Raw genomic sequence first — 15,341 nt, 5'->3', positions numbered from 1 at the left:
TAGCATAACACATTTTGGTATATAAATTTGAACCAAGAACTATAGTGCAAAATTTGGAAGAGTATAAAATACAAAAGATAATGAGGTTTCAGTCTGCATTTTTGTTGTGGAGGTCCGCATCATGTCAGTGTGAATCGGAATTGACAGAAACCGAGTTCCTCAAACACCCCTGCTGTAGGTGAAATGAAACCTGAAGTCAGTGGCACCCCCCGTGCAAAGTAAGGCTGCTGTACCATATTGCTCATTTCCTCCTCCCCTGAGAAAACAATAGGAATTGAGAGAGAGAATGGGAAGAAATGTAGAGAAACAGGGAGCCAAGATGCCTGCCTTGCCTGACTAGGTTGAATCAGCATCTCTCCCCCTCCTTCTATTCCACCTTCCATCTCTAATGCAGAAACTTACAGCTCCAGAACTAATACTTTCCCACACTGCATTAATCCTAATTGACTTCGTTATTTCCCCTCCTACTATTTGGCGTGACCATGCCATCTGCCTCTTGGGAACCTACTGAAATGTTTGCTCACAGATTCTCCTGCTGGCAGCTTTATTCATTGGGGGAAAGCTGCATTTGAATGCTGTTGCATGCTGGGAGCAGCATATACATGCTTCCTATTACATACTTCAAAGGCACAACAGACGAGAGAACCTTAGGGAAGAGACTGGCCACAAGCTGTGAGTTGATAACCTTTCATGGACAAGAAGGATATGATACTACAATGCTGGATTTTCAAAACTGAGGTAGACCTTCCTGGTGGGTTGTTTTTAAGAAAGTATTCTCAGCCTCAGCTCCTGCCAAGTCAGTGGTGGCAAGGGCTAGAGCAGGGTTCTTCCACGTTGTGTCTGCAGATGTCATTGGATTACAACTCCCATCATAACCTGCTAGCATAGCCAATGCTGGTATATATTGTAGCTAAGAGTATGATCTGAGAAATACCTGATTCAAATGTCTCTTAATCTATGGACTTACTTTGTTTGGAGGCCTAATAATAATAATAATAATAATAATAATAATAATAATAATAATAATTTATTTATACCCCGCCCATTTGGCTGGGTTTTTCCCAGCCACTCTGGCCGGCTTTCAACAGAATATTAAAATACAATAGTCTATTAAACATTAAAAGCTTCCCTGTGACCCTTTGGTCACACTAATGTACTGTATGAATAACAACTAGTATTATTGTTGTTGATGCAAGGGGAGCAATCTTTTAAGCAGCTTTCTTCAGACAGACTCCTCCTAAGAAGACAAGTCCATTGAGTTGACATAGAGTCTGTTTTGAGGTCATTTTGGGCACATGAGGCAGTTTTCAACTAACTGGGCTAGTGCAAGTATTGGCACCAGCCCAGGAGGATTTCATCCCTCTACTCCCCCCCCCCCCCATGTCATGCCCATATCTGCTTTAGAGGGTTTGGGGACACTCCCCAAGAACAGATATAAAAGGATTCCCTGGATGTCAAGATCCAGTTTTGAGGCAAGTACTCTTTGGTGAGAGAACGCCCACAGAGATTTTAAACCACAAAATATGCAGCAAAGTAAAGAGTGGAAATATAGACTGTTGGACCTAGCATTGAAAAAGTTAACTTAACATTTGTTAAGTTAAAAATGGTTTACTTACAAACTCTTCCAAGGTCAGATTCCATACAGCATTCAGAAAAAGTTGTGTAGGCAGTAAAAATTGGTTTAGTCACAGTGGTGGAATTTCCTAAGTTATTGATATAGGAACTCAAGAGTGGCTTGTGAGAGCCATGCAGTCTGAGCTTGGAGCAACCAGCTCAAACCTCTTTCAAGCTGAGCTTTTCTGGCAGACCAGAAGGAGAACAAAATCTTGATAACCTAGTTCCTCCCAGGGAAGGGGAAGTGGACATTGCTAAGCCTTGCAGGACAGCTCACCTATTCATGCATTAATTAGACAAAAGCATGTTGGTTATATGTGACTGCTTATCACACAGTTACTGTCTCTTGGCAACTTATCTAATCTCCCAACCAACTGTGGTTGTTTATATCTTGAGCAAAACCACTAGGGCAAAGTCAAATATCTGGTGTAGAATGACCATAACCAGGTATGTATATCCTATAAGCTGAGATAGCTCAGTTGGTAGAGCCATACTTAATCTCAGGGTTGTGGGCTTGAGCCCCACATTGGGTGAAAGATTCCTGCATTGCATGGAATGAATGACCCTTGTGGTCCCTTCCAACTCTACAATTCTATGATACCCAAATACTGTGGAAGTCATAAATCGATTTTTTCAAGGCTTAAAAATATATCCATATCTTTAATCAAATTGGGCACTATATCTATACCTGTGCTATATATTACCTCTTAGTCTGGGGGGTCCTCAGTATTTGCCCTATGAATGTTGCTAGACTACAACTCCCATAACCACAACCATTAGCCATGAGGGGGCTAAGATCTGACAACATACAAAGGGCACCTGGTTGGCTATTCCTGCTCTAGTGTAGTCTACTTCTGGCAAGAGCCTTGATTCTCACGAGCCTCTTGCTCCAAACAAGTGGGTGAGTGTCCCAAACACAAGGCTGAAAGAACACAGAAATCCCATCACCACTGGAACTTGAAAACTTGCCAGCCAGTCCTCTTTTTTCAGAGACTTTTACCAATCACAACCTGCACATTGTCAAACTTTTCATCCTAATTATGAAAGCAAGGAAAGGTACTTGAAAAGGGAAAAAAAAGTTTACACTGCCAAAGAAGGCACTTGATTCTGATTTAGAAAGCAAGATTCACGGTGCAACTGAGGACAAGCAGTTCTCCAGGTTCCTTGAGTATAGAAGAGTTTTTGTTTAGTTCTTCCCTTGTGTTGCTGCCAGTACTTCAGCGGTGAGTAGGAACAAGCATAATGTGAAAATTAGCTCGAGCACTGAGAAAAACCCTGTGAGAAAATCAACAGGATGCAGAAACGAAAAGCAAAGCTGCCATTGTTATAAGTGCTACGTGCTTTTACAGAGAACAGCACAAGCCTGGTGTGTGTGTGTGTGTGTTGTTTAATCTTCTGAAGATCTCTTTTATTCAGAGGAACATACAGTTAACTTTTCATAAACCTCCCTCTTCTCTCTCTCTCTCTCTCTCTCTCTCTCTCTCTCTCTTTCTTTCCCTTTTTCATGGTCCATAGTGTACATAGCCTGTAACTTAGCAGGCAACAGGTCCCAGGTTCACTTACCATGCTTCTGCATGGAAGAACTGAGAGAAACTCCTGACTGAATACTCTGGAGAGCTCTTGCCAGTTGGTGTGAGCAGGTCTTGCTCCTGCACCAGCTTCAGGCTTGCACAGCCATCGGGCCTGAATCAGTCCCTCCCCCAGGCAGCACCGGGTATCCAGCAGGTGCTAGCCCATCCCCAACTTGAGAATGCCCCATTCCATTTGGGGGACTTCAACTGGGTTCCACTGGTGGAATTACCATTGGTGGGCTTTTTATGTGCCATTGGACTGATAAAAGCATCATTCCATGATTATCATCTGGTGGGAGGCCAGCTAAAGAGTTGCAGTGACCATAGGGATCCTTCCGCTCAATCCATACCCTCAGCCTGCCATGTTGTTGTTGTTGCAACGTAAGTAAGTTGATCTTAGTTTCCACTGAAATCAGTGAGACTAAATCATGACTGACTTTTTCCCATTGATTTCAATGGAACTGAAGTTCAAAAACCTGGTGGATCTAATCTATATTTTAAAAATCTCAAATCAGTTTAATGTATTGTTTGCTGCTTGCAGTTACATTTTATAGTTTTTATTTTTATGGTAAGCTTCTGTAAACTTTATTAATGTTATTAATCAGTCAGTCAGTCAGTCAATCAATCAATCAACCAACCAATAACCTTTATATTTATAGGAATACAGATATTATTAACAGCTGTAGACCTGCCTTTCTGTTGTATCAGTTATAGGTTGTCTCTAACTGGGCCCACAGTCAGTGAATATCTGGCTGGGTGGGGCTAACTCTTTATTTACTACCATCGCTCTGTGCAATACAATTGTTTATGATTTTGACTTTTATGTCATATATACATAACATTATGTTATATATGCATTACAAAAAGCCCCTGTAAAGGTGAGAAATATGGGTTTGTTTTAAATCAGGGATGGGAAATTTGTGGTTCTGGCAATGTTGTTGGTTCCTATCTCCCATCATCCCTGATCACTGGAGGCCTTGGGTTCCTCACCCCTGTTTCAAAAGCTGAAATAGTGTAGAAAACATGTCCCCCGCCCCCAATATATGGAAAATCATTTTGAGCAAGGCTATGAAGCAGCTACTCTCCACTGGTCTTTACTATACCAACTGCTCCTCTTAGGAGCATACTACACTGTCTTCCATGTTTCTTGGTGCAGAATGCTTTGCCTTAAATGGTGCCTAGTGAAGAAATGTGAACAAATAGGGATAGACAAACCAGCCTTAGTTCATTCCATTTACGTATTGCTGATGCTGAGTCATAGGCCTGTTCCATCCTATTTTTGATGGACTTTCAGAAAAAAACCCTAACAAAATCCACTTGTAAATTGCATGCATTTTGTACACTTTCCCCCAGTAAAAATATTTGTTTTTCAACAAACCACCTCCTAAAATACACACATTTTTACATGAAATACACATTCCTTACTTTGTGTGCATGTTTCAGAACTGAAACTGCATTTTGGAAACTATGCCGAGGTGTTGTGCAAGTTTGGGAAGGTCAACTCGGGTCGGATCATTGAGAAAGGCATTACAATTTGGGAGGCTTACAATTTGGACAAAAAAATTGGCTTCCAGGTGGAAAAATCAAAATTGGAAACAGAACTGTTAGACCCCAAAACTAAGATACTTTCAAGAATGTATAACTTGCTGCTGAAATGGAACACTCAGGATGAAACGGTTAAATCTGCTATGATTAAATGGGCACAAGATGTTGGACATAACATTATGTCTGCTGACTGGGAACAGTTGTGGACCACAGGTATGAAATTTACGGCATGTAATGCCTTAAGAGAGAATATTATGAAAATGATATACAGGTGGTACATGACACCAGTCAAGCTTGCAAAAATCTACCATTTGCCCAATAATAAATGTTGGAAATGTAAAGATAATGAAGTTACATTCTTTCACCTTTGGTGGACGTGCCCAAGGATTAAGGCTTTCTGGGAGATGATATATAATGAAATGAAAAAGGTATTTAAATATACCTTCCTGAAGAAACCAGAGGCCTTTCTCCTGGGCATAGTCGGCCAATTGGTGTTAAAGAAGGATAGAACCTTTTTTATGTACGCCACAACTGCAGCAAGAATACTTATTGCAAAGTATTGGAAGACACAGGACTTACCCACTCTGGAAGAATGGCAGATGAAAGTGATGGACTATATGGAATTGGCGGAAATGACTGGCAGAATCCGAGACCAGGGAGAAGAGTCAGTGGAAGAAGATTGGAAGAAATTTAAGGACTATTTACAGAAACACTGCACAATTAATGAATGTTAAAATGATGTTGGAATGAAATGAAGCGGTTTTAGTAACAATGTTAAAAAGGAGTATGTAAAAATGATTTGTTAATAGATGAAATTATAAGGTTATAATATGTCAAGATAAAGAACTAAGATAAAAACAAAGAGGGAAAGGATTTGCTGAATTAACCATTCGAAATGGAATACAAAAAAGGGAGGCGTGAGGAGGTCAGGGAAACAAGTGAATGAAAAGTAAGACATTGAAAGATGGACTTATTCTTTTACTGTTTTTTTCTATTTTCTTTTTTTTTTACTCTGTATTTTTTATTGTTTGTTTTCTTTCTTTATTATCTTATTATTTTTGTAAACTTTTTTTGAAATTTGAATAAAATATCATTTAAAAAAAAAAAAAAGGCATTCCAAATGAATTTGTCACCTGCTGAGCTGGACTCGGTGAAATGATGGGGTGATTCAGCACAGAAAGATCATCAGTCTGTGGCCTAGTTATATATTGAACACAGAGATCGTCTGTCAGACACTAGCAATGACATATGGCTGCTAGACATCAAGGAAGGGCTTACTAGTCAAGTCCGTATTTGGTGAAAAAGAACCAGGAATATGATGGGCAGCTTGATATCTCTGGCACTTGGGCAATAAGCTGGGCTTTGGGGAGTTATACAGGAAGTGGCAACTGCAATCTTCTGAAGGGGGTCTTTAATAAGGCCCCAGGGAGCAAGCTACTAAACTGGTGCTGCTTTGGGGGAAGTGGCAAAAATCCACACACCCCGCAAAGTGGGCAAAGGGTAGATTGGTGCTTGTTTCATTATGTAGCCCTTCAGATCACCCTACAACAAGCACAATGAGAAACCCCTTAGGAGTGCTGGCAGCTTAAAATCAATATAATATTAATTTAGAATTTATTCCATTTATTTACTATTCATCACCATTTTTCTTCCAAGGAGGTCAAGGTGGTGTAACTGGTTCTCCTCCTCCCCATTTCATCCTCACAACAACACTTTGAGATAGGTTAGGCTAAGAAATTGTGACTGGCGGCCCAAGGTCACTCAATGTGCTTCATGGCTGAGTGGTGATTTGAACCCTGGTCGCCCAGGTCATAGTCCAACACTCTAACCATTATGCCACACTTGCTGCTGTCTGGAGGGGGCCCACAATGTGCCCATCATGCCCATTACCTCCTCTATTTCCAGCAGGCAATGGACATCCCTAGCTCTTCTCTCTTCTCCATATCCCTCAACTGTCCCAATTAAAGTGGGACATCCTGGAATTACAAAAGCCCCCCTGGGATGTCCTGTTTTGGCTCCTGCACTATGGGATGAGTCAGTTGACTTGTTCAAGGGAAGGAGCACAAAATAGGAAGGAGGAGGATCACTGGCAAGGAAGTGGTGCAAGGCCTCTGGGAGATGTAAGGGGCTTATCTTCTCTAAGCTGCAAACTGATGATATCATTGGAACATGGGAAGCTGCCTTATATTGAGACAGACCACTGAGCCATCTATCTCAGTAGCTTCTGCACTGACTAGAAGCTGTTCTCCAGGGTTTCAGACAGCAGCCTCTCCTGACTCTAACTGGAGACCCTGGGGAATTAAACCTGAGATCTTCTGTATGGAAATCAGGTGCTATACTATTGATCTTTCAATCATTAATTGGCCATGGCCTTCCCTTCATGTTTTAAGCATATACCACAATCATTTTTTAAAGCTGATGGTTGTTGTTGATGATGATCAGATTTATTACTTGTCCTAACTCTTAGGTTTCAGGGTGAGTTGCAACAGCAGAAGTAATATTGATGGAAACCCAAATAAAATGAAACACTGTCCTTTTTAATTTGTGACACCTCCCATTGGTGTTCCCTTATGACCAGGGGCAACATGGCAGCCCACAATTTGCTTGGCACGTGACTTATATACTGCTTGGAGCCTGATCTTGCTAGTTTGACAGGTCTGGTCTAAAAGAGCCACAGTATCTGCCAGCAGCTCACTCGTACAATCTCAGTGGCCATGCTAGCCATTTCCTTCACACCTTGCATATATCTGTAGAGTTTTGAATCATATGGGAAGCCATATGAATATGTGCATGTATGTATGGATGGATACATGTTCTTTAATTATTGCCCTCTCTTAAAACTGTCCTCATCTTCCCTGTGCAGTTGTAAGGTTGCAGGAAGGCATAAATCTGTGATGAGTGGCATCTGTGGTGCTGCTGGGTGCAGCTTTGCTGCCCTCTAGCACTACATTCCTCTAAAAGCACCCGATGCTCATAGCTAGCAAGACTCTGAGAGGGGAAAGCATTGCTGCTCTATCTCCACCCGCACAGTAGGAATGTTTGTAGCTACTGAGAGATTAAGGGAAACCTGAGGAGTTTACAATGCAGGTGTGCTCTTTCCTTGTTCTGCTGCTTTGAGGCCTGCGCTTCTGTGCTCTGACCCCCCCCCCCCCAACAGACGGACAAAGAAAACACTCTACAGAGAGAAGGAATTAAAACAAATCTTCCTCTGAGGTGTCACCCTTTTCACTCTCCTCGATATGATTTCTTTTTGATTCCCAAATCTCACATCTCCTTGACTTGAGATGCTATCTTCCTCCACTCGTCCAAGTCCATTAAAAGCCTGAAATCTTCTGTCGCAGCTTTTATTCAAAGGCTACGAACTTGTGGCAATGTCTCTGCTCAGAGACGTGAATGTATTCCTTGCTGCTGCTGCATTCTGCCTGTGGTTTGAAAGAGTGTGGATTGTTTGAGCAGATGCATTTGTGTATGTTGGAGAATGAATGATATTTGGGTTGATCTCCTTCTGGCATTACAATGCAACATTGTGGGTGCCCGGTGCATGTGTGGGAGGAGGCCTGATGGGGCCTGTCACACCCTCTGAAAGGCCCAACGGGGCCTGCTGCAGCTGTACCAGGCTCCATCAGGCCACCTGCTGCAGCGACAGGCTCTGTTGGGTCCTCCCACCATCTGGGCTGCAGAATATTGAAGGAGCCCAGCACCTTCACTGAAAATATTGGGTGAGCCTCGGCCCCCATGGCCCCGCAGAGATGGTGCCCCTTGTTCCTTGTTCTGTGGTAGGAACACAGGAAGCTGTCTTGTACTGAGTCAGACCATTGGCCCATCTAGTTGAGTAGTGTCTACACAGATGGTAGTGACCCTCCAGGACTTCAGACTGGAGTCTCTCCCAGCCCTTCCTGAAGATGCCAAGGATTAAACCTGAGACCTTTTGCAGCAATGTAGATGGCCTACCACTGATCCATGGTCCTTCGCCAATGTAGCTACATTGTTTAATCAGTCTTGAGCATTCTATCCTCTGGGATACAGCTTCACACATTACATTTTTAGATGTACTCTTCAGTTGTTGCTGCTTAAAATGGAGAACAGGCTAAAATGCAAAATGTGAATGAGCGCATGTTTGGAAATGCATATGTCATATAGCTGAACTAATTAGAGACAGGATTGTTTGCAGCTATTTACCAATGTGTCATGTGTCAAATGGCTCATGGAGGCAAAAAAAATAAAATAAGACAAAGAATCTTGCCTCTGTCCTTATTGTGTGCATATCTACAAACAACAACCATGAATGAGAGGGAAACTCAGACAATAATTTTCTTGGCAGTGTTACAAGACTTTTCTTCTGAGTTTACTTTTTTTTGTCTTTCTCGCCTTTAGCAGTTCCCAAATGCTGTTGTTGCAATATTAGGTTCTTTTCAGATTAACTGTTCCGCAACCCATGTCCAAGTGATTTGGGTCATAACCAGGGATGTACAACCCCTCACCCACCCATCCCATTATTTCTGTTGATATTGCTGCCTCACCAAAAGTGGCATTGGTGTCTGAGACACAGCTGTGCAATAGTGGAACACCCCCCCCCAAAAAAATATTGCGTGTTCCCAGTTTAAACTTATGGAGAGTTAGCTTCATTTATTATCTCTCTGTATGTACTCATATGTATCTCCTTTTTTATTTCCTTGCAAATTCATAGGTTGACATTCATGAGGAGGCTCACCTGATGCCTTCTTTACATATATCTAGGTGACAGTCTGAGTAACATTCTATGTCCTTTTAAATGTGTTTGTGGGAGGGGGATTATTGGTTTGTTTTTGTTCTTGTTCTTGTTTTTCATTATATATTTTTTGTTTTCATTTTGTATTTTAATGTTGTGAACCGCCTTGTGATCTTTGGGTGAAGGGGGGTATACATAACCAACCAACCAACCAATCATCCTTTTATTTCATTTTTTTAAAAAGTGTGCCATATTTGCCAGTATGTGAACCTATATGTTAACAGAAGGAAGAAACAATGTTGAAAGCTTCTCTGAAATCTATTATGAGTGACAAATGATAAATATAAACCAAAAATAGGACAAGGGAGATCCTCTGCAGTGAACTTCACAGCAGGAAGGTGTAAAGTATGGATCCAGCTCCCTTGCTTTGGCCATTAGAATTTTTCAGGAGGCAGGTATTGAGCTGAGGAACTGCAGCGCCTAGGCACTAAATATACTAGCCTCTGAGAGTCTCTCCATTCTGGGGATTCCTACCTCCCTGTTCTGTGATTTAAACACTAATGAAGTCTCTCTGAATAAATGAAGAAAGAAACCCGAGAGCACCCAAATGATCATTAAGAAGCTGCCATTTCCCTCCGAAGACCTTAAATGCCAGTTTTCCTTTCTGAGCTCCTCCATCACGCTGGGGCCATAGTCCCTAAGTATATTATTGCTCCAGTAAATATTGATTATGGTTTATGACAGGCAAACCACAAACCAACAACAACAACCCTGTCTTGTTATTGATCTCTCCAGGCCTTTCTTAACAAAGCAGCTTGTGTGAGATCCGGCGACTGTCAGGCAAAGCGGGGCTGAGTGGAGCCTGCCTGTCTTCTGGTGTCCTCATGCCCTGTGTCTTGTTTATTATATATCCTTTTGACCCTCTGTACTACTTGCTGTTTGGGGGTGGATTAAGGCTCCACAAGGGAGATTGAGAAATGGACGGCTGCAGTTCACTCTGTCTGAACCTTTTGCTCACCCTCTGAACTCCTGCCTCTGCTATCAAACATCTCTCATATCACTTATGTCGCAAACTGGGGCGGCATCATGTGAGCTCTGCAGTCCCATGTTGACAAGGCTGATTTTTCAGTGCCCCTGCTGGCTGCTAGAAATCTGAACAGCAGGGAGAATTGCAGAAAGTTCAGGTTCTGGGGAAGAGCCCTGAATAGATGGGACAGGGCTACTGCTTTGTGCAAATGGGATTTCGCTTGGAACAAAACTGTCACCAGGAAATGCTCTGTGGAGGCTTCTTGGTAATAGCAAAGGCCAGTGCTCACACACTGAGTAATTTATAGTGTGGGAGATGGGAGTTTGTGTGTGTGTGTTCATTTGGGGTAGCATGCCTTCTTGGGATCTGTGATAACTCCTTTAAATGGCATGGAAATAGAGAAAAAGAAATTGTGATGCAATGGGGTGGTGTTAAATTCTAGTCCTATTTAGAGGAGCCCTATTGAAGTAAATCACACAAGATGACCCTGATCCTGAATCCTGTGTTAACTTTGTGATACAGCTCACTTAACTTTGGGATGCTACATGCTCAGAAGGACACACAAAAGGAACGTGAGGAGGAGAGAAGTAATTTAGGCTGTCAACTCTCTCAGAAAAGGAAATCTTACAGTGGCAACTCACAGACCATTCCCTATGCCAATTTGTATGCAAACAGAGATGGTTTTATTTTTAGAATTATATATTTTAATAAACTATGTATAAACCACTTGTAATGTGTGCCCAGGTTACTGGATCATCTTTAAAGTCTAACAAGAATAGAAACATAAATAAGACCTGCCATATCCATTCTAACAATGTACCCAAGACAATCATCTACTCACTACTGCAATTTAAGCATGTCTCTCATACATCGTGTAACTCAGGCAAGACTGCTGAATTTATAGTAACAATTAGTCTTAAAAACCTATCAGAATCAATTATGTTCACATATTATATCCTCTTCCTACATGCCAGGTGTGAACCTGAACCCACAATCTATTTTTTTGAAAGAACTTCCACTTGAATTATAAGAGTAATTGATGGTTTTTGGTAGGAGTGAGCACAGGTTACAACTTTCAGTTCAGATCTGTACCTGTCACTCTGAAAAGGGTCTGAACTGTTCAGGGCCACTATGTTTTCTGTCTGGTTCAACTTGTGTTTTGGGTCAAAAGCAGCTTCAATGAAACCACCATTCACTATTATGGGCAATGCCGGCATCCAATGTTTCAATGTTTGTTTGGAATGATTAAGCGAGGCCAATTTTTTGTGGGGGGGGGGGATGAACAGCCTGTTGCTCACTCATCCCTAGCTAGGATCTGAACTATTATCTGTTAAGAATAAATAAAACCCTGCTCTCATGAAGGTTGCATATCTGCAATTGTGGGTATACATACCCAAACATGAGGTCTGACATGTGAGCAAGAAATAAACAATAGGGGAAGTTTTGGGTATCCCCATCTAAAATGCAGCTTACTAGAGTAAATTAAAATGCCATTAAAAGCTAACCCAAAAGGAGTTGGACAATGTGTACAGAAAATGTTCAGAAAAGACGTTTCCAACTGGGTGTTATTGTTGAAGCACTGTTGAGAAAAATGTGTATGTGTGGGAGTCTGCGGGTGGGGGGGGGGAGGACTGAGAGCTGAGATAAAGCACCTTCATTAATGGGAAACTGTTTAAAGCTCTGAACTTGGGAATTCAGTTTGTTTTCAAAGTAAAGACTAGTTCTGCAATCGGGGGTTATAGCCATGTGGTTCTGATGTGCAAAGCTGAAGACAGAAATAGAGCTCTCTAGGGTTTTGAATGGCCTGGAGCTTGATGATGGACAATAAAATGGATACTAGTGGGCAACTGTCTGTTCTGAGCTCCTGGAAAATGCCCCACTCTCTCACCAAAAGCAGGACTAAAACCAGTCTGCATAAGAGAGCTGTGAAGGACCAAGAGACTGCTTTTCTTACAGAAGCTCCTTTTGGAATTTGATGGCTGCTGTTGTTTTGCACATCTGCTACCCCTGTGAGCCCTGCTCCAATAAAAGATTATGACCAAAAAAAAAAAAATTAGAATACGAAAGCAAGTAAATTACACATGTTCATCTCTCCAAAGGAAAACTACTTTTTTCAAAAGTTTTCCAGAATCCGTCACCACTTAGAGAAGAATGAGCATGAATTTGTTGTTCAACTTTGGAACATAAGATGAGTGTGCCAGATCAGGCCAATGGCCCATCTAGTCCAAAGTCCTGTTTCCACAGTGGCCAACCAGATACTTGTGCGAAGTCTGCAAGCTGAACAGCAACTGTTATTCAGGAGCCTGATGCTTCTGGTGGTGGAAGCCACCATTGTGGCTAGTTATTTGTTGATAACCTTGACTTCCTACATAAGGGAATATATATGACTTGCAAAGCATTATGTGAAACAGGCTATATAGTTTGGAGATTTGTGTGAATTTCCCTCTGTCCACAGGCAAGATGCAACCATGTTCTCATTGCAGCCCATCTGCATCATGAAACCTTATCTGCACCTCCAAAATTACCTGGGCACCTATTCTGCAGAGTACTTGTTGCAATGGCTATTCTAGTTCTATCCCTAAGGTCCTTGTCTTCTTAATAACTTTGATTTTAAACTGAAGGTGACAGCACACAGAGGCATAACCTCTTGGCCACCCTGTTGAACTGTTAATCAGTTCAAGTGTGGCAAAAGAGCTGATTTTTCCTCACCTCTTCAGTCTATGGGTCATTGTTTACACAGAACCAGGGAGTGGCAGATATTCTGGATTAATTTGTGCAGAATACAAGGGTTATATTACAAGATACCAGTAGGTCCACTTCTCTCTGTCATAAAAATAAATATGCTACTAGGCCGCCAGGTCAAAGCCTTGAGCAGGTGCGAAGAAAAGCTACAAAAATATTTGAACTTTCGGAAATGTGCCTTGCAGCACAAGACATAAGAAACTTTTATAATTAAAAAGGTTAAGAGGTGAAGTGATTACAACACATTTATAAAAGAAGGTTGAGTGCCGCAGAAGTCTGCAGTGTAGTGGAGAATAGAACCGCATAAAAATAATGAATAGAAGCTAGATGCATTCAAATTAGAAATGAGGCACCAGTAATTTAAAAATAGGGGAGGGGACTCATCTCATTGATTTCAGTGAGAGAGCTAAAATTGTGCAATCTGCCTCATTGAACCAGGGGGCTCCCAAAGTGCTTATTTTTTGGCTGGATCATGCCCAGAATTATTAGTGTGGAAGAGAATAGTGCATGGCAGAATGGATTATGGCAAATAGAGCTCTCTGTCCCCACACCCCAAGTCAAGTTTCATACTAACCAAGATTGAGTAAGTTATGTTGGCACTTGAGAAAGAAAAACCCTGATCTCTTGTAAAAGAAATATAAACAGCTAAAGTTCATGCATATCTCCCTTTATGGGGGGCAAAAACTATGGGTCCTTAGGATTCATCTTGCATTTGTGCATTAACAGAAATTGGATATGTCCCTTGAGTCTGTATGATCTTGCCTCTTCAGTCTGTAACTCAGTTCTTGAGCAGCTCTGTTTAAATGAAGCTCTTCGCTCCCCATTCACTATATCTAAAAAATTATAATGTTGATTCCATTTCCCCCTCTGCTTTTGCTTCAAATGAATAAAATTTACAGGCAAAGGAGCCCTTCCAGCTGTAGATTTAGCCTGACATATTGGAGGCAAATACAATCAGTAGGTTTTGTGCACAGCACTTTTAAATTCTGTTTTTTAAAAAAAACAAAAAACAAAGAACAAGTTTATAGCTTCTTCATTTTCAATCAATACTGGATGCAATTTGTGGGCACCCCTTATAACAGGATGAAGCCCACCACATTTCAGAATGATAGCTTCTCCCAAATGTCAATACTTTACTATTTTGGGGTGGGTATAACAACCCATCAAACTCTGAAAGCATGAGGGAGAAAAGTTGAGGTGATGCACATCAGTGGGGAGACCACTCCAGAGATATGGAGCCACCATGAGAAATGCTCTTCCGCAGCTCCCCACACTATGTAGCTCATTTAATGTTGGTAAGTCTCCTTCGGTGATCTTAATGTATGGGCAGGTAGACACAGCAGAAGAATTTCTCTCAGATACTTGTTCCCAAGGAGTCTAGGGGCCGGATGTCAGCATCAGTACCTTAGCTGGGCCTGAAATATAACTGGCAACCAGTGCAGCTGTTGACCACTTGTGAGATTTCATGTTTCAGGCTGGCAAAAACCAGAACTATTACGATACAACAACGCATCTAAGGAACTGAAAATGCAGACTAAACACTTGATGCACAGTGTATATATCTGGTATATGCTCCCCATCTAGAGATCATACATTATTCTGTTCCTGACTAGAATCTGACGGATATTCAGGGAGAGCATAATGATGTGGATCTGGCAGCTAATCTTGAAAAAACCTTTAGCGGAGCAATATTCAGGCTGAATTTCCTGTTCAAGTGCTCACCTTCTGTCTTTAATCAACATGGGAAGGGAGCAAGCAGTGATGAACACACTAGATCTCTTTTAATACATGAGGAATGACTAACAATATTCCTTCAGATTTTCTTTTTTTAATGCATACACATAATTGTAAATAAACAATTGGTCAATTTAAACAAACCCATCAGCTATTTGGGAGGTGAAACTGGCAGTGGATGTCAATAACACTAGAAAGATCAACAATGAAATTTATTCAGAATCTATTCAAAATATAAAAGCTGATTTTGGAAATTGGAGAAAGCTAAAGCTGTCCTGGACAGCCAGAGTGAATGCAATTAAAATGATAATATTACAGAGATTTTGTTTTTATTCATATCTCTACTTTTATCAGTGGACTCCCGGGAATTGAGGAGCTGGCAGAAGATGATGAGTGATTT

Source organism: Podarcis filfolensis (genome assembly GCF_964270895.1).
Source record: "Podarcis filfolensis genome assembly, chromosome: 4".
In the NCBI taxonomy this organism is placed as follows: domain Eukaryota; kingdom Metazoa; phylum Chordata; class Lepidosauria; order Squamata; family Lacertidae; genus Podarcis; species Podarcis filfolensis.
This window is presented reverse-complemented; position numbering follows the sequence as displayed.